Below are 21208 nucleotides of genomic sequence, written 5' to 3'. Positions count from 1 at the left end.
GGTGTGAAAAGGGGCCGTCTGCAACACATTGAAGTTGGCTTGCAATCCTATGTTGAAAAAATTTAGTAATGCAAAACACTAAATTGAGTAAAATAAAATGCCACTGTTTACTTAAAGTATACTTACTGTATATTGTAAAACTAGTGTTTAAATGTAATGGGGGATTATACTATTCAACAGAGACCCATTATAATGCATTTTGATCAACATGACATAAGCAATTGATAATGTAGGAATCTGCACAGAATTGTGTCATATTCACTTGCATGGATGTACCAAAGCATTTGCAACTTGTTCAAAGAAATGAGAAAATGCTTGTTTGATGTGCACAAGTGACACAAGGATGTAAGGATTGAACAAGAAGTTTTGATAATTTCAAATCGGATCTGAGAAATGTACCAAATTGACTTAGAACAAACTGTATTTAAAGTGGGTGGGGGTACTTTTGGGGCAGTTTTGTTTCACCCAAGTGTCCCATTTCCACCCCTCTCAAACTGATGCATGGATGCATATAGCCAGAAACAATTTGTTTGATGCATGCAAAGAAGCAACACTTAGTGTCTCAAGAAGCATTTATTCAAGATTACGTAGACATGCTAAAATTTCAAGGCCACACACTACACATTACACAAAATTTACATTTAGTCATTTAGCAGCCGTTTTATCCAAAGCGACTTACATACGAGGAAACATTGGAAGCAATTATAGCAATATAGGCAACAAAATGCATAAGTTAATTAAATTCAGTCCATTAAAGCCTAGCACAGTATACAAAGCTAAGAATAGTGAGGTAAGTAAAAAAAATATTTATTTAAGAAGACAGAAAAGAATTAGAGGTTAAAATCAGTCATCTACATTTTGACAGAAGATATGCATTTTCACACACTACACCTGCCTGTAGTGTTCTAGCAGTGTAAGGTTGAGAGTGGGTTTCTTCAGTAGCGGTGTGATGCAGGCCTCTTTGAACGCAGTGGGAAATGTCCCAGTGGTCAGCAAAGAGTTGATGATGTGGGTCAGACCAGGCACAACTGCTGGAGAGATGGCATGGAGGAGATGGGTGGGGATGGAATCCAGTGGGCAGGTGGTAGGGTGTTTGGAACCAAAGACATTGGAAACATCATTTCCAGACAGAGGATAAAAGGCGGGTGATGGTGGTGTAGAAATCTGGCTGTTGATGGCGGTAGATTTCTTTACGAAGAACGATGCAAAATCATTAGCCGTTAACTCCGATGAAGGTGTGGGAGCAGGCGGACAGAGGGGAGCAGAGAAGGTTTTTAAGAGTGTGTGAGAGTCAGGAGAGAGGTCAGTATGGTCTTTTGACATGGGCCATTTTCTCTCAGCTGACTGGAGGCTGGTGCGATGCTCACGTGGTACATCTGATAACCAGGGGGCAGACAGGGATGCACGGGCTGGTCCAGATGTAGGAGGGCATAGGTTGTCCAAGCAGGTTGTAAGTGTGGAACACAGAGTGTCTGTGGCACTGTTGGTATTCAAAAGAGAGAGCTCCTCAGAGGGGGGGAGTGCAGACAAGACAGCAGAGGAAAAGCAGGAGGGAGGGATTCCTCATGAGATCCCTGTAGAGAGTGCCAAAAGACTGTTTAGGTGTGAAAAGGGGCCGTCTGCAACACATTGAAGTTGTCTTGCAATCCTATGTTGAAAAAATTTAGTAATGCAAAACACTAAATTGAGTAAAATAAAATGCCACTGTTTACTTAAAGTATACTTACTGTATATTGTAAAACTAGTGCTTAAATGTCATAGGGGATTATACTATTCAACAGAGACCCATTATAATGCATTTTGATCAACATGACATAAGCAATTGATAATGTAGGAATCTGCACAGAATTGTGTCATATTCACTTGCATGGATGTACCAAAGCATTTGCAACTTGTTCAAAGAAATGAGAAAATGCTTGTTTGATGTGCACAAGTGACACAAGGATGTAAGAATTGAACAAGAAGTTTTGATAATTTCAAATCGGATCTGAGAAATGTACCAAATTGACTTAGAAAAACTGTATTTAAAGTGGGTGGGGGTACTTTTGGGGCAGTTTTGTTTCACCCAAGTGTCCCATTTCCACCCCTCTCAAACTGATGCATGGATGCATATAGCCAGAAACAATTTGATTGATGCATGCAAAGAAGCAACACTTTGTGTCTCAAGAAGCATTTATTCATGATTACGTAGACATGCTAAAATTTCAAGGCCACACACTACACATTACACAAAATTTACATTTAGTCATTTAGCAGACGTTTTTATCCAAAGCTACTTACAGACGAGGAAACATTGGAAGCAATTATAACAATATAGGCAACAAAATGCATAAGTTAATTAAATCCATTCCATTAAAGCCTAGCACAGAATACAAAGCTAAGAATAGTGAGGTAAGTAAAAAAATATTTTTTTAAGAAGACTGAAAAGAATTAGAGGTTAAAATCAGTCATCTACATTTTGACAGAAGATATGCATTTTCACACACTACACCTGCCTGTAGTGTTCTAGCACTGTAAGGTTGAGAGTACGTTTCTTCAGTAGCGGTGTGATGCAGGCCTCTTTGAACGCAGTGAGAAATGTCCCAGTGGTGAGCAAAGAGTTGATGATGTGGGTCAGACCAGGCACAACTGCTGGAGAGATGGCATGGAGGAGATGGGTGGGGATGGAATCCAGTGGGCAGGTGGTATGGTGGTTGTAACCAATGACCTTGGAAACATCATTTTCAGACAGAGGAGAAAAGGCGGTGGTGTAGAAATCTGGATGTTGATGGCGGTAGTTTTCTTTACGAAGAACGATGCAAAACCATTAGCCGTTAACTCCGATGAAGGTGTGGGAGCAGGCGGACAGAGGAGAGCAGAGAAGGTTTTTAAGAGTATGTGAGAGTCAGGAGAGAGGTCAGTATGGTCTTTTGACTTGGGCCATTTTCTCTCAGCTGACTGGAGGCTGGTGCGATGCTCACGTGGTACATCCGATAACCAGGGGGCAGACAGGGAAGCACGGGCTGGTCCAGATTTAGGAGGGCATAGGTTGTCCAAGCAGGATGTAAGCGTGGAACACAGAGTGTCTGTGGCACTGTTGGTATTCAAAAGAGAGAGCTCCTCAGAGGGGGGGAGTGCAGACCAGACAGCAGAGGAAAAGCAGGAGGGAGGGAATCCTGATGAGATCCCTGTAGAGAGTGCCAAAAGACTGTTTAGGTGTGAAAAGGGGCCGTCTGCAACACTTTGAAGTTGTCTTGCAATCCTATGTGGAAAGAATTTAGTTATGCAAAACACTAAATTGAGTAAAATAAAATGCCACTGTTTACTTAAAGTATACTTACTGTATATTGTAAAACTAGTGATTAAATGTCACGGGGGATTATACTATTCAACAGAGACCCATTATAATGCATTTTGATCAACATGACATAAGCAATTGATAATGTAGGAATCTGCACAGAATTGTGTCATATTCACTTGCATGGATGTACCAAAGCATTTGCAACTTGTTCAAAGAAATGAGAAAATGCTTGTTTGATGTGCACAAGTGACACAAGGATGTAAGGATTGAACAAGAAGTTTTGATAATTTCAAATCGGATCTGAGAAATGTTCCAAATTGACTTAGAAAAAACTGTATTTAAAGTGGGTGGGGGTACTTTTGGGGCAGTTTTGTTTCGCCCAAGTGTCCCATTTCCACCCCTCTCAAACTGATGCATGGATGCATATAGCCAGAAACAATTTGTTTGATGCATGCAAAGAAGCAACACTGTGTGTCTCAAGAAGCATTTATTCAAGATTACGTAGACATGCTAAAATTTCAAGGCCACACACTACACACTACACATGACATTACACATTTCATTAAATTTACATTTAGTCATTTAGCAGACGTTTTTATCCAAAGCGACTTACCGACGAGGAAACATTGGAAGCAATTGTAGCAATATAGGCAAAAAAATGCATAAGTTAATTAAATCCAGTCCATTAAAGCCTAGCACAGTATACAAAGCTAAGAATAGTGAGGTAAGTAAAAAAAATATTTTTTTAAGAAGACAGAAAAGAATTAGAGGTTAAAATCAGTCATCTACATTTTGACAGAAGATATGCATTTTCACACATTACACCAGCCTGTAGTGTTCTAGCACTGTAAGGTTGAGAGTGGGTTTCTTCAGTAGCGGTGTGATGCAGGCCTCTTTGAACGCAGTGAGAAATGTCCCAGTGGTGAGCAAAGAGTTGATGATGTGGGTCAGACCAGGCACAACTGCTGGAGAGATGGCATGGAGGAAATGGGTGGGGATGGAATCCAGTGGGCAGTTGGTAGGGTGGTTGGAACCAATGACCTTGGAAAAAAAATTATTTTCAGACAGAGGAGAAAAGGCGGGTGATGGTGGTGTAGAAATCTGGCTGTTGATGGCGGTAGATTTCTTTACGAAGAACGATGCAAAATCATTAGCCCTTAACTCCGATGAAGGTGTGGGAGCAGGCGGACAGAGGAGAGTAGAGAAGGTTTTTAAGAGTGTGTGAGAGTCAGGAGAGAGGTCAGTATGGTCTTTTGACATGGGCCATTTTCTCTCAGCTGACTGGAGGCTGGTGCGATGCTCACGTGGTACATCTGATAACCAGGGGGCAGACAGGGATGCACGGGCTGGTCCAGAAGTAGGAGGGCATAGGTTGTCCAAGCAGGATGTAAGCGTGGAACACAGAGTGTATGTGGCACTGTTGGTATTCAAAAGAAAGAGCTCCTCAGAGGGGGGGAGTGCAGACAAGACAGCAGAGGAAAAGCAGGAGGGAGGGAATCCTGATGAGATCCCTGTAGAGAGTGTCAAAAGACTGTTTAGGTGTGAAAAGGGGCCGTCTGCAACACATTGAAGTTGTCTTGCAATCCTATGTGGAAAGAATTTAGTAATGAAAACACTAAATTGAGTAAAATAAAATGCCACTGTTTACTTAAAGTATACTTACTGTATATTGTAAAACTAGTGCTTAAATGTCATGGGGGATTATACTATTCAACAGAGACCCATTATAATGCATTTTGATCAACATGACATAAGCAATTGATAATGTAGGAATCTACACAGAATTGTGTCATATTCACTTGCATGGATGTACCAAAGCATTTGCAACTTGTTCAAAGAAATGACAAAAATGCTTGTTTGATGTGCACAAGTGACACAAGGATGTTAGGATTGAACAAGAAGTTTTGATAATTTAAAATCGGATCTGAGAAATGTACCATATTGACTTAGAAAAAAATGTATTTAAAGTGGGTGGGGGTACTTTTGGGGCAGTTTTGTTTCACCCAAGTGTCCCATTTCCACCCCTCCCAAACTGATGCATGGATGCATATAGCCAGAAACAATTTGTTTGATGCATGCAAAGAAGCAACACTGTGTGTCTCAAGAAGGATTTATTCATGATTACTTAGACATGCTAAATTTTCAAGGCCACACACTACACATTACACAAAATTTACATTTAGTCATTTAGCAGACGTTTTTATCCAAAGCTACTTACAGACGAGGAAACATTGGAAGCAATTATAGCAATATAGGCAACAAAATGCATAAGTTAATTAAATCCAGTCCATTAAAGCCTAGCACAGTATACAAAGCTAAGAATAGTGAGGTAAGTAAAAAAAAATTTTTTTAAGAAGACAGAAAAGAATTAGAGGTTAAAATCGGTCATCTACATTTTGACGGAAGATATGCATTTTCACACACTACACCGGCCTGTAGTGTTCTATAAGTGTAAGGTTGAGAGCGGGTTTCTTCAGTAGCGGTGTGATGCAGGCCTCTTTAAACGCAGTGGGAAATGTCCCAGTGGTGAGCAAAGAGTTGATGATGTGGGTCAGACCAGGCACAACTGCTGGAGAGAAGGCATGGAGGAGATGGGTGGGGATGGAATCCAGTCGGCAGGTGGTTGGGTGGTTGGAACCAATGACCTTGGAAACATCATTTTCAGACAGAGGAGAAAAGGCGGGTGATGGTGGTGTAGAAATCTGGCTGTTGATGGCCGTAGTTTTCTTTACGAAGAACGATACAAAATCATTAGCCGTTAACTCCGATGAAGGTGTGGGAGCAGGCGGACAGAGGAGAGCAGAGAAGGTTTTTAAGAGTGTGAGAGTCAGGAGAGTTGCTGATCTTCGAGTGGTTATAATCAGTTTTTGCAGAGGTGATGTCAACGGAGAAAGTAGAGAGAAGAGACTGGTAGAGAGAGAGGTCAGTATGGTCTTTTGACTTGGGCCATTTTCTCTCAGCTGACTGGAGGCTGGTGCGATGCTCACGTGGTACATCCGATAACCAGGGGGCAGACAGGGATGCACGGGCTGGTCCAGATGTAGGAGGGCATAGTTTGTCCAAGCAGGATGTAAGCGTGGAACACAGAGTGTCTGTGGCACTGTTGGTATTCAAAAGAGAGAGCTCCTCAGATGGGGGGAGTGCAGACAAGACAGCAGAGGAAAAGCAGGAGGGAGGGAATCCTGATGAGATCCCTGTAGAGAGTGCCAAAAGACTGTTTAGGTGTGAAAAGGGGCCGTCTGCAACACATTCAAGTTGTCTTGCAATCCTATGTGGAAAGAATTTATTAATGCAAAACACTAAATTGAGTAAAATAAAATTCCACTGTTTACTTAAAGTATACTTACTGTATATTGTAAAACTAGTGCTTAAATGTCATGGGGGATTATACTATTCAAGAGAGACCCATTATAATGCATTTTGATCAACATGACATAAGCAATTGATAATGTAGGAATCTGCACAGAATTGTGTCATATTCACTTGCATGGATGTACCAAAGCATTTGCAACTTGTTCAAAGAAATGAGAAAATGCTTGTTTGATGTGCACAAGTGACACAAGGATGTAAGGATGAACAAGAAGTTTTGAGAATTTCAAATCGGATCTGAGAAATGTACCAAATTGACTTAGAAAAAACTGTATTTAAAGTGGGTGGGGGTACTTTTGGGGCAGTTTTGTTTCACCCAAGTGTCCCATTTCCACCCCTCTCAAACTGATGCATGGATGCATATAGCCAGACACAATTTGTTTGATGCATGCAAAGAAGCAACACTGTGTGTCTCAAGAAGCATTTATTCATGATTACGTAGACATGCTAAAATTTCAAGGCCACACACTACACATTACACAAAATTTACATTTAGTCATTTAGCAGACGTTTTTATCCAAAGCGACTTACAGACGAGGAAACATTGGAAGCAATTATAACAATATAGGCAACAAAATGCATAAGTTAATTAAATCCAGTCCATTAAAGCCTAGCACAGTATACAAAGCTAAGAATAGTGAGGTAATAAAAAAAATATTTTTTTAAGAAGACAGAAAAGAATTAGAGGTTAAAATCAGTCATCTACATTTTGACAAAAGATATGCATTTTCACACACTACACCTGCCTGTAGTGTTCTAGCAGTGTAAGGTTGAGAGTGGGTTTCTTCAGTAGCGGTGTGATGCAGGCCTCTTTGAACGCAGAGGGAAATGTCCCAGTGGTGAGCAAAGAGTTGATGATGTGGGTCAGACCAGGCACAACTGCTGGAGAGATGGCTTGGAGGAGATGGGTGGGGATGGAATCCAGTGGGCAGGTGGTAGGGTGTTTGGAACCAAAGACCTTGGAAACATCATTTCCAGACAGAGGAGAAAAGGCGGGTGATGGTGGTGTAGAAATCTGGCTGTTGATGGCGGTAGTTTTCTTTACGAAGAACGATGCAAAATCATTAGCCGTTAACTCTGATTAAGGTGGGGTAGCAGGCGGACAGAGGAGAGCAGAGAAGGTTTTTAAGAGTGTGTGAGAGTCAGGAGAGAGGTCAGTATGGTCTTTTGACATGGGCCATTTTCCCTCAGCTGACTGGAGGCTGGTGCGATGCTCACGTGGTACATCTGATAACCAGGGGGCAGACAGGGATGCACGGGCTGGTCCAGATGTAGGAGGGCATAGGTTGTCCAAGCAGGATGTAAGCGTGGAACACAGAGTGTCTGTGGCACAGTTGGTATTCAAAAGAGAGAGCTCCACAGAGGGGGGGGGGGGTGCAGACAAGACAGCAGAGGAAAAGCAGGAGGGAGGGATTCCTGATGAGATCCCTGTAGAGAGTGCCAAAAGACTGTTTAGGTGTGAAAAGGGGCCGTCTGCAACACATTGAAGTTGTCTTGCAATCCTATGTTGAAAAAATTTAGTAATGCAAAACACTAAATTGAGTAAAATAAAATGCCACTGTTTACTTAAAGTATACTTATTGTATATTGTAAAACTAGTGCTTAAATGTCATGGGGGATTATACTATTCAACAGAGACCCATTATAATGCATTTTGATCAACATGACATAAGCAATTGATAATGTAGGAATCTATACAGAATTGTGTCATATTCACTTGCATGGATGTACCAAAGCATTTGCAACTTGTTCAAAGAAATGAGAAAATGCTTGTTTGATGTGCACAAGTGACACAAGGATGTAAGGATTGAACAAGAAGTTTTGAGAATTTCAAATCGGATCTGAGAAATGTACCAAATTGACTTAGAAAAAACTGTATTTAAAGTGGGTGGGGGTACTTTTGGGGCAGTTTTGTTTCACCCAAGTGTCCCATTTCCACCCCTCTCAAACTGATGCATGGATGCATATAGCCAGAAACAATTTGTTTGATCCATGCAAAGAAGCAACACTTTGTGTCTCAAGAAGCATTTATTCATGATTACGTAGACATGCTAAAATTTCAAGGCCACACACTACACATTACACAAAATTTACATTTAGTCATTTAGCAGACGTTTTTATCCAAAGCGACTTACAGACGAGGAAACATTGGAAGCAATTATAACAATATAGGCAACAAAATGCATAAGTTAATTAAATCCAGTCCATTAAAGCCTAGCACAGAATACAAAGCTAAAAATAGTGAGGTAAGTAAAAAAAATATTTTTTTAAGAAGACAGAAAAGAATTAGAGGTTAAAATCAGTCATCTACATTTTGACAGAAAATATGCATTTTCACACACTACACCTGCCTGTAGTGTTTTAGCAGTGTAAGGTTGAGAGTGGGTTTCTTCAGTAGCGGTGTGATGCAGGCCTCTTTGAACGCAGTGGGAAATGTCCCAGTGGTCAGCAAAGAGTTGATGATGTGGGTCAGACCAGGCACAACTGCTGGAGAGATGGCATGGAGGAGATGGGTGGGGATGGAATCCAGTGGGCAGGTGGTAGGGTGGTTGGAACCAATGACCTTGGAAACATCATTTTCAGACAGAGGAGAAAAGGCGGGTGATGGTGGTGTAGAAATCTGGCTGTTGATGGCGGTAGTTTTCTTTACGAAGAACGATGCAAAATCATTAGCCGTTAACTCCGATGAAGGTGTGGGAGCAGGCGGACAGAGGAGAGCAGAGAAGGTTTTTAAGAGTGTGTGAGAGTCAGGAGAGAGGTCAGTATGGTCTTTTGACATGGGCCATTTTCTCTCAGCTGACTGGAGGCTGGTGCGATGCTCACGTGGTACATCTGATAACCAGGGGGCAGACAGGGATGCACGGGCTGGTCCAGATGTAGGAGGGCATAGGTTGTCCAAGCGGGATGTAAGCGTGGAACACAGAGTGTCTGTGGCACTGTTGGTATTCAAAAGAGAGAGCTCCTCAGAGGGGGGGAGTGCAGACAAGACAGCAGAGGAAAAGCAGGAGGGAGGGATTCCTGATGAGATCCCTGTAGAGAGTGCCAAAAGACTGTTTAGGTGTGAAAAGGGGCCGTCTGCAACACATTGAATTTGTCTTGCAATTCCATGTTGAAAAAATTTAGTAATGCAAAACACTAAATTGAGTAAAATAAAATGCCACTGTTTACTTAAAGTATACTTACTGTATATTGTAAAACTAGTGCTTAAATGTAATGGGGGATTATACTATTCAACAGAGACCCATTATAATGCATTTTGATCAACATGACATAAGCAATTGATAATGTAGAAATCTGCACAGAATTGTGTCATATTCACTTTCATTGATGTACCAAAGCATTTGCAACTTGTTCAAAGAAATGAGAAAATGCTTGTTTGATGTGCACAAGTGACACAAGGATGTAAGGATTGAACAAGAAGTTTTGAGAATTTCAAATCGGATCTGAGAAATGTACCAAATTGACTTAGAAAAAACTGTATTTAAAGTGGGTGGGGGTACTTTTGGGGCAGTTTTGTTTCACCCAAGTGTCCCATTTCCACCCCTCTCAAACTGATGCATGGATGCATATAGCCAGAAACAATTTGTTTGATCCATGCAAAGAAGCAACACTGTGTGTCTCAAGACGCATTTATTCATGATTACGTAGACATGCTAAAATTTCAAGGCCACACACTACACATTACACAAAATTTACATTTAGTCATTTAGCAGACGTTTTTATCCAAAGCGACTTACAGACGAGGAAACATAGGAAACAATTATAACAATATAGGCAACAAAATGCATAAGTTAATTAAATCCAGTCCATTAAAGCCTAGCACAGTATACAAAGCTAAGAATAGTGAGGTAAGTAAAAAAAATATTATTTTAAGAAGACAGAAAAGAATTAGAGGTTAAAATCAGTCATCTACATTTTGACAGAAGATATGCATTTTCACACACTACACCTGCCTGTAGTGTTCTAGCAGTGTAAGGTTGAGAGTGGGTTTCTTCAGTAGCGGTGTGATGCAGGCCTCTTTGAACGCAGTGGTAAATGTCCCAGTGGTCAGCAAAGAGTTGATGATGTGGGTCAGACCAGGCACAACTGCTGGAGAGATGGCATGGAGGAGATGGTTGGGGATGGAATCCAGTGGGCAGGTGGTAGGGTGGTTGGAACCAATGACCTTGGAAACATCATTTTCAGACAGAGGAGAAAAGGCAGTGGTGTAGAAATCTGGCTGTTGATGGCGGTAGTTTTCTTTACGAAGAACGATGCTAAATCATTAGCCGTTAACTCCGATGAAGGTGTGGGAGCAGGCGGACAGAGGAGAGCAGAGAAGGTTTTTAAGAGTGTGAGAGTCAGGAGAGTTGCTGATCTTCGAGTGGTTATAATCAGTTTTTGCAGAGGTGACGTCAACGGAGAAAGTAGAGAGAAGAGACTGGTAGAGACAGAGGTCAGTATGGTCTTTTGACTTGGGCCATTTTCTCTCAGCTGACTGGAGGCTGGTGCGATGCTCACGTGGTACATCCGATAAACAGGGGGCAGACAGGGATGCACGGGCTGGTCCAGATGTAGGAGGGCATAGGTTGTCCAAGCAGGATGTAAGCGTGGAACACAGAGTGTCTGTGGCACTGTTGGTATTCAAAAGAGAGAGCTCCTCAGAGGGGGAGAGTGCAGACAAGACAGCAGAGGAAAAGCAGGAGGGAGGGAATCCTGATGAGATCCCTATAGAGAGTGCCAAAAGACTGTTTAGGTGTGAAAAGGGGCCGTCTGCAACACATTGAAGTTGTCTTGCAATCCTATGTGGAAAGAATTTAGTAATGCAAAACACTAAATTGAGTAAAATAAAATGCCACTGTTTACTTAAAGTATACTTACTGTATATTGTAAAACTAGTGATTAAATGTCATGGGGGATTATACTATTCAACAGAGACCCATTATAATGCATTTTGATCAACATGACATAAGCAATTGATAATGTAGGAATCTGCACAGAATTGTGTCATTTTCACTTGCATGGATGTACCAAAGCATTTGCAACTTGTTCAAAGAAATGAGAAAATGCTTGTTTGATGTGCACAAGTGACACAAGGATGTAAGGATTGAACAAGAAGTTTTGATAATTTCAAATCGGATCTGAGAAATGTACCAAATTGACTTAGAAAAAACTGTATTTAAAGTGGGTGGGGGTACTTTTGGGGCAGTTTTGTTTCACCCAAGTGTCCCATTTCCACCCCTCTCAAACTGATGCATGGATGCATATAGCCAGAAACAATTTGTTTGATGCATGCAAAGAAGCAACACTGTGTGTCTCAAGAAGCATTTATTCATGATTACGTAGACATGCTAAAATTTCAAGGCCACACACTACACATTACACAAAATTTACATTTAGTCATTTAGCAGACGTTTTTATCCAAAGCGACTTACAGACGAGGAAACATTGGAAGCAATTATAACAATATAGGCAACAAAATGCATAAGTTAATTAAATCCAGTCCATTAAAACCTAGCACAGTATACAAAGCTAAGAATAGTGAGGTAAGTAAAAAAATATTTTTTTAAGAAGACAGAAAAGAATTAGAGGTTAAAATCAGTCATCTACATTTTGACAGAAGATATGCATTTTCACACACTACACCTGTCTGTAGTGTTCCAGCAGTGTAAGGTTGAGAGTGGGTTTCTTCAGTAGCGGTGTGATGCAGGCCTCTTTGAACGCAGTGGGAAATGTCCCAGTGGTGAGCAAAGAGTTGATGATGTGGGTCAGACCAGGCACAACTGCTGGAGAGATGGCATGGAGGAGATGGGTGGAGATGGAATCCAGTGGGCAGGTGGTAGGGTGGTAGGAACCAATGACCTTGGAAACATCATTTTCAGACAGAGGAGAAAAGGCGGTGGTGTAGAAATCTGGCTGTTGATGGCGGTAGTTTTCTTTACGAAGAACGATGCAAAATCATTAGCCGTTAACTCTGATGAAGGTGTGGGAGCAGGCGGACAGAGGAGAGCAGAGAAGGTTTTTAAGAGTGTGAGAGTCAGGAGAGTTGCTGATCTTCGAGTGGTTATAATCAGTTTTTGCAGAGGTGACGTCAACGGAGAAAGTAGAGAGAAGAGACTGGTAGAGAGAGAGGTCAGTATGGTCTTTTGACTTGGGCCATTTTCTCTCAGCTGACTGGAGGCTGGTGCGATGCTCATGTGGTACATCCGATAAACAGGGGGCAGACAGGGATGCACGGGCTGGTCCAGATGTAGGAGGGCATAGGTTGTCCAAGCAGGATGTAAGCGTGGAACACAGAGTGTCTGTGGCACTGTTGGTATTCAAAAGAGAGAGCTCCTCAGAGGGGGGGAGTGCAGACAAGACAGCAGAGGAAAAGCAGGAGGGAGGGAATCCTGATGAGATCCCTGTAGAGAGTGCTAAAAGACTGTTTAGGTGTGAAAAGGGGCCGTCTGCAACACATTGAAGTTGTCTTGCAATCCTATGTGGAAAGAATTTAGTAATGCAAAACACTAAATTGAGTAAAATAAAATGCCACTGTTTACTTAAAGTATACTTACTGTATATTGTAAAACTAGTGATTAAATGTCATGGGGGATTATACTATTCAACAGAGACCCATTATAATGCATTTTGATCAACATGACATAAGCAATTGATAATGTAGGAATCTGCACAGAATTGTGTCATATTCACTTGCATGGATGTACCAAAGCATTTGCAACTTGTTCAAAGAAATGAGAAAATGCTTGTTTGATGTGCACAAGTGACACAAGGATGTAAGGATTGAACAAGAAGTTTTGATAATTTCAAATCGGATCTGAGAAATGTACCAAATTGACTTAGAAAAACTGTATTTAAAGTGGGTGGGGGTACTTTTGGGGCAGTTTTGTTTCACCCAAGTGTCCCATTTCCACCCCTCTCAAACTGATGCATGGATGCATATAGCCAGAAACAATTTGTTTGATGCATGCAAAGAAGCAACACTGTGTGTCTCAAGAAGCATTTATTCATGATTACGTAGACATGCTAAAATTTCAAGGCCACACACTACACATTACACAAAATTTACATTTAGTCATTTAGCAGACGTTTTTATCCAAAGCGACTTACAGACGAGGAAACATTGGAAGCAATTATAACAATATAGGCAACAAAATGCATAAGTTAATTAAATCCAGTCCATTAAAGCCTAGCACAGTATACAAAGCTAAGAATAGTGAGGTAAGTAAAAAAATATTTTTTTAAGAAGACAGAAAAGAATTAGAGGTTAAAATCAGTCATCTGCATTTTGACAGAAGATATGCATTTTCACACACTACACCTGTCTGTAGTGTTCCAGCAGTGTAAGGTTGAGAGTGGGTTTCTTCAGTAGCGGTGTGATGCAGGCCTCTTTGAACGCAGTGGGAAATGTCCCAGTGGTGAGCAAAGAGTTGATGATGTGGGTCAGACCAGGCACAACTGCTGGAGAGATGGCATGGAGGAGATGGGTGGGGATGGAATCCAGTGGGCAGGTGGTAGGGTGGTTGGAACCAATGACCTTGGTAACATCATTTTCAGACAGAGGAGAAAAGGCGGTGGTGTAGAAATCTGGCTGTTGATGGCGGTAGTTTTCTTTACGAAGAACGATGCAAAATCATTAGCCGTTGACTCCGATGAAGGTGTGGGAGCAGGCGGACAGAGGAGAGCAGAGAAGGTTTTTAAGAGTGTGAGAGTCAGGAGAGTTGCTGATCTTCGAGTGGTTATAATCAGTTTTTGCAGAGGTGACGTCAACGGAGAAAGTAGAGAGAAGAGAATGGTAGAGAGAGAGGTCAGTATGGTCTTTTGACTTGGGCCATTTTCTCTCAGCTGACTGGAGGCTGGTGCGATGCTCACGTGGTACATCAGATAAACAGGGGGCAGACAGGGATGCACGGGCTGGTCCAGATGTAGGAGGGCATAGGTTGTCCAAGCAGGATGTAAGCGTGGAACACAGAGTGTCTGTGGCACTGTTGGTATTCAAAAGAGAGAGCTCCTCAGAGGGGGGGAGTGCAGACAAGACAGCAGAGGAAAAGCAGGAGGGAGGGAATCCTGATGAGATCCCTATAGAGAGTGCCAAAAGACTGTTTAGGTGTGAAAAGGGGCCGTCTGCAACACATTGAAGTTGTCTTGCAATCCTATGTTGAAAGAATTTAGTAATGCAAAACACTAAATTGAGTAAAATAAAATGCCACTGTTTACTTAAAGTATACTTACTGTATATTGTAAAACTAGTGATTAAATGTCATGGGGGATTATACTATTCAACAGAGACCCATTATAATGCATTTTGATCAACATGACATAAGCAATTGATAATGTAGGAATCTGCACAGAATTGTGTCATATTCACTTGCATGGATGTACCAAAGCATTTGCAACTTGTTCAAAGAAATGAGAAAATGCTTGTTTGATGTGCACAAGTGACACAAGGATGTAAGGATTGAACAAGAAGTTTTGATAATTTCAAATCGGATCTGAGAAATGTACCAAATTGACTTAGAAAAACTGTATTTAAAGTGGGTGGGGGTACTTTTGGGGCAGTTTTGTTTCACCCAAGTGTCCCATTTCCACCCCTCTCAAACTGATGCATGGATGCATATAGCCAGAAACAATTTGTTTGATGCATGCAAAGAAGCAACACTGTGTGTCTCAAGAAGCATTTATTCATGATTACGTAGACATGCTAAAATTTCAAGGCCACACACTACACATTACACAAAATTTACATTTAGTCATTTAGCAGACGTTTTTATCCAAAGCGACTTACAGACGAGGAAACATTGGAAGCAATTATAACAATATAGGCAACAAAATGCATAAGTTAATTAAATCCAGTCCATTAAAGCCTAGCACAGTATACAAAGCTAAGAATAGTGAGGTAAGTAAAAAAATATTTTTTTAAGAAGACAGAAAAGAATTAGAGGTTAAAATCAGTCATCTGCATTTTGACAGAAGATATGCATTTTCACACACTACACCTGTCTGTAGTGTTCCAGCAGTGTAAGGTTGAGAGTGGGTTTCTTCAGTAGCGGTGTGATGCAGGCCTCTTTGAACGCAGTGGGAAATGTCCCAGTGGTGAGCAAAGAGTTGATGATGTGGGTCAGACCAGGCACAACTGCTGGAGAGATGGCATGGAGGAGATGGGTGGGGATGGAATCCAGTGGGCAGGTGGTAGGGTGGTTGGAACCAATGACCTTGGTAACATCATTTTCAGACAGAGGAGAAAAGGCGGTGGTGTAGAAATCTGGCTGTTGATGGCGGTAGTTTTCTTTACGAAGAACGATGCAAAATCATTAGCCGTTAACTCCGATGAAGGTGTGGGAGCAGGCGGACAGAGGAGAGCAGAGAAGGTTTTTAAGAGTGTGAGAGTCAGGAGAGTTGCTGATCTTCGAGTGGTTATAATCAGTTTTTGCAGAGGTGACGTCAACGGAGAAAGTAGAGAGAAGAGAATGGTAGAGAGAGAGGTCAGTATGGTCTTTTGACTTGGGCCATTTTCTCTCAGCTGACTGGAGGCTGGTGCGATGCTCACGTGGTACATCAGATAAACAGGGGGCAGACAGGGATGCACGGGCTGGTCCAGATGTAGGAGGGCATAGGTTGTCCAAGCAGGATGTAAGCGTGGAACACAGAGTGTCTGTGGCACTGTTGGTATTCAAAAGAGAGAGCTCCTCAGAGGGGGAGAGTGCAGACAAGACAGCAGAGGAAAAGCAGGAGGGAGGGAATCCTGATGAGATCCCTATAGAGAGTGCCAAAAGACTGTTTAGGTGTGAAAAGGGGCCGTCTGCAACACATTGAAGTTGTCTTGCAATCCTATGTGGAAAGAATTTAGTAATGCAAAACACTAAATTGAGTAAAATAAAATGCCACTGTTTACTTAAAGTATACTTACTGTATATTGTAAAACTAGTGATTAAATGTCATGGGGGATTATACTATTCAACAGAGACCCATTATAATGCATTTTGATCAACATGACATAAGCAATTGATAATGTAGGAATCTGCAGAGAATTGTGTCATATTCACTTGCATGGATGTACCAAAGCATTTGCAACTTGTTCAAAGAAATGAGAAAATGCTTGTTTGATGTGCACAAGTGACACAAGGATGTAAGGATTGAACAAGAAGTTTTGATAATTTCAAATCGGATCTGAGAAATGTACCAAATTGACTTAGAAAAAACTGTATTTAAAGTGGGTGGGGGTACTTTTGGGGCAGTTTTGTTTCACCCAAGTGTCCCATTTCCACCCCTCTCAAACTGATGCATGGATGCATATAGCCAGAAACAATTTGTTTGATGCATGCAAAGAAGCAACACTGTGTGTCTCAAGAAGCATTTATTCATGATTACGTAGACATGCTAAAATTTCAAGGCCACACACTACACATTACACAAAATTTACATTTAGTCATTTAGCAGACGTTTTTATCCAAAGCGACTTACAGACGAGGAAACATTGGAAGCAATTATAACAATATAGGCAACAAAATGCATAAGTTAATTAAATCCAGTCAAATAAAGCCTAGCACAGTATACAAAGCTAAGAATAGTGAGGTAAGTAAAAAAATATTTTTTTAAGAAGACAGAAAAGAATTAGAGGTTAAAATCAGTCATCTACATTTTGACAGAAGATATGCATTTTCACACACTACACCTGTCTGTAGTGTTCCAGCAGTGTAAGGTTGAGAGTGGGTTTCTTCAGTAGCGGTGTGATGCAGGCCTCTTTGAACGCAGTGGGAAATGTCCCAGTGGTGAGCAAAGAGTTGATGATGTGGGTCAGACCAGGCACAACTGCTGGAGAGATGGCATGGAGGAGATGGGTGGTGATGGAATCCAGTGGGCAGGTGGTAGGGTGGTTGGAACCAATGACCTTGGAAACATCATTTTCAGACAGAGGAGAAAAGGCGCGTGATGGTGGTGTAGAAATCTGGCTGTTGATGGCTGTAGTTTTCTTTACGAAGAACGATGCAAAATCATTAGCCGTTAACTCCGATAAAGGTGTGGGAGCAGGCGGACAGAGGAGAGCAGAGAAGGTTTTTAAGAGTGTGAGAGTCAGGAGAGAGGTCAGTATGGTCTTTTGACTTGGGCCATTTTCTCTCAGCTGACTGGAGGCTGGTGCGATGCTCACGTGGTACATCAGATAAACAGGGGGCAGACAGGGATGCACGGGCTGGTCCAGATGTAGGAGGGCATAGGTTGTCCAAGCAGGATGTAAGCGTGGAACACAGAGTGTCTGTGGCACTGTTGGTATTCAAAAGAGAGAGCTCCTCAGAGGGGGAGAGTGCAGACAAGACAGCAGAGGAAAAGCAGGAGGGAGGGAATCCTGATGAGATCCCTATAGAGAGTGCCAAAAGACTGTTTAGGTGTGAAAAGGGGCCGTCTGCAACACATTGAAGTTGTCTTGCAATCCTATGTGGAAAGAATTTAGTAATGCAAAACACTAAATTGAGTAAAATAAAATGCCACTGTTTACTTAAAGTATACTTACTGTATATTGTAAAACTAGTGATTAAATGTCATGGGGGATTATACTATTCAACAGAGACCCATTATAATGCATTTTGATCAACATGACATAAGCAATTGATAATGTAGGAATCTGCAGAGAATTGTGTCATATTCACTTGCATGGATGTACCAAAGCATTTGCAACTTGTTCAAAGAAATGAGAAAATGCTTGTTTGATGTGCACAAGTGACACAAGGATGTAAGGATTGAACAAGAAGTTTTGATAATTTCAAATCGGATCTGAGAAATGTACCAAATTGACTTAGAAAAAACTGTATTTAAAGTGGGTGGGGGTACTTTTGGGGCAGTTTTGTTTCACCCAAGTGTCCCATTTCCACCCCTCTCAAACTGATGCATGGATGCATATAGCCAGAAACAATTTGTTTGATGCATGCAAAGAAGCAACACTGTGTGTCTCAAGAAGCATTTATTCATGATTACGTAGACATGCTAAAATTTCAAGGCCACACACTACACATTACACAAAATTTACATTTAGTCATTTAGCAGACGTTTTTATCCAAAGCGACTTACAGACGAGGAAACATTGGAAGCAATTATAACAATATAGGCAACAAAATGCATAAGTTAATTAAATCCAGTCAAATAAAGCCTAGCACAGTATACAAAGCTAAGAATAGTGAGGTAAGTAAAAAAATATTTTTTTAAGAAGACAGAAAAGAATTAGAGGTTAAAATCAGTCATCTACATTTTGACAGAAGATATGCATTTTCACACACTACACCTGTCTGTAGTGTTCCAGCAGTGTAAGGTTGAGAGTGGGTTTCTTCAGTAGCGGTGTGATGCAGGCCTCTTTGAACGCAGTGGGAAATGTCCCAGTGGTGAGCAAAGAGTTGATGATGTGGGTCAGACCAGGCACAACTGCTGGAGAGATGGCATGGAGGAGATGGGTGGTGATGGAATCCAGTGGGCAGGTGGTAGGGTGGTTGGAACCAATGACCTTGGAAACATCATTTTCAGACAGAGGAGAAAAGGCGCGTGATGGTGGTGTAGAAATCTGGCTGTTGATGGCTGTAGTTTTCTTTACGAAGAACGATGCAAAATCATTAGCCGTTAACTCCGATAAAGGTGTGGGAGCAGGCGGACAGAGGAGAGCAGAGAAGGTTTTTAAGAGTGTGAGAGTCAGGAGAGAGGTCAGTATGGTCTTTTGACTTGGGCCATTTTCTCTCAGCTGACTGGAGGCTGGTGCGATGATCACGTGGTACATCCGATAACCAGGGGGCAGACAGGGATGCACGGGCTGGTCCAGATGTAGGAGGGCATAGGTTGTCCAAGCAGGATGTAAGCGTGGAACACAGAGTGTCTGTGGAACTGTTGGTATTCAAAAGAGAGAGCTCCTCAGAGGGGGGGGAGTGCAGACAAGACAGCAGAGGAAAAGCAGGAGGGAGGGAATCCTGATGAGATCCCTGTAGAGAGTGCCAAAAGACTGTTTAGGTGTGAAAAGGGGCCGTCTGCAACACATTGAAGTTGTCTTGCAATCCTATGTGGAAAGAATTTAGTAATGCAAAACACTAAATTGAGTAAAATAAAATGCCACTGTTTACTTAAAGTATACATACTGTATATTGTAAAACTAGTGCTTAAATGTAATGGGGGATTATACTATTCAACAGAGACCCATTATAATGCATTTTGATCAACATAACATAAGCAATTGATAATGTAGGAATCTGCACAGAATTGTGTCATATTCACTTGCATGGATGTACCAAAGCATTTGCAACTTGTTCAAAGAAATGAGAAAATGCTTGTTTGATGTGCACAAGTGACACAAGGATGTAAGGATTGAACAAGAAGTTTTAATAATTTCAAATCGGATCTGAGAAATGTACCAAATTGACTTAGAAAAAACTGTATTTAAAGTGGGTGGGGGTACTTTTGGGGCAGTTTTGTTTCACCCAAGTGTCCCATTTCCACCCCTCTCAAACTGATGCATGGATGCATATAGCCAGAAACAATTCGTTTGATGCATGCAAAGAAGCAACACTGTGTGTCTCAAGAAGCATTTATTAATGATTACGTAGACATGCTAAAATTTCAAGGTCACACACTACACATTACACAAAATTTACATTTAGTCATTTAGCAGACGTTTTTATCCAAAGCGACTTACAGACGAGGAAACATTGGAAGCAATTATAACAATATAGGCAACAAAATGCATAAGTTAATTAAATCCAGTCCATTAAAGCCTAGCACAGTATACAAAGCTAAGAATAGTGAGGTAACTAAAAAAAATTTTTTTAAGACAGAAAAGAATTAGAGGTTAAAATCGGTCATCTACATTTTGACGGAAGATATGCATTTTCACACACTACACCGGCTTGTAGTGTTCTAGCAGTGTAAGGTTGAGAGCGGGTTTCTTCAGTAGTGGTGTGATGCAGGCCTCTTTGAACGCAGTGGGAAATGTCCCAGTGGTGAGCAAAGAGTTGAAGATGTGGGTCAGACCAGGCACAACTGCTGGAGAGATGGCATGGAGGAGATGGGTGGGGATGGAATCCAGTGGGCAGCTGGTAGGGTGGTTGGAACCAATGACCTTGGAAACATCATTTTCAGACAGAGGAGAAAAGGCGGTGGTGTAGAAATCTGGCTGTTGATGGCGGTAGTTTTCTTTACGAAGAACGATGCAAAATCATTAGCCGTTAACTCCGATGAAGGTGTGGGAGCAGGCGGACAGAGGAGAGCAGAGAAGGTTTTTAAGAGTGTGAGAGTCAGGAGAGTTGCTGATCTTCGAGTGGTTATAATCAGTTTTTGCAGAGGTGACGTCAACGGAGAAAGTAGAGAGAAGAGACTGGTAGATAGAGAGGTCAGTATGGTCTTTTGACTTGGGCCTTTTTCTCTCAGCTGACTGGAGGCTGGTGCGATGCTCACGTGGTACATCCGATAACCAGGGGGCAGACAGGGATGCACGGGCTGGTCCAGATGTAGGAGGGCATAGGTTGTCCAAGCAGGATGTAAGCGTGGAACACAGAGTGTCTGTGGCACTGTTGGTATTCAAAAGAGAGAGCTCCTCAGAGGGGGGGAGTGCAGACA

The sequence above is a fragment of the Barbatula barbatula genome, assembly GCF_947034865.1.
Source record: "Barbatula barbatula genome assembly, chromosome: 12".
NCBI lineage: Eukaryota > Metazoa > Chordata > Actinopteri > Cypriniformes > Nemacheilidae > Barbatula > Barbatula barbatula.
Note: the sequence above shows the minus strand (reverse complement) of the source record.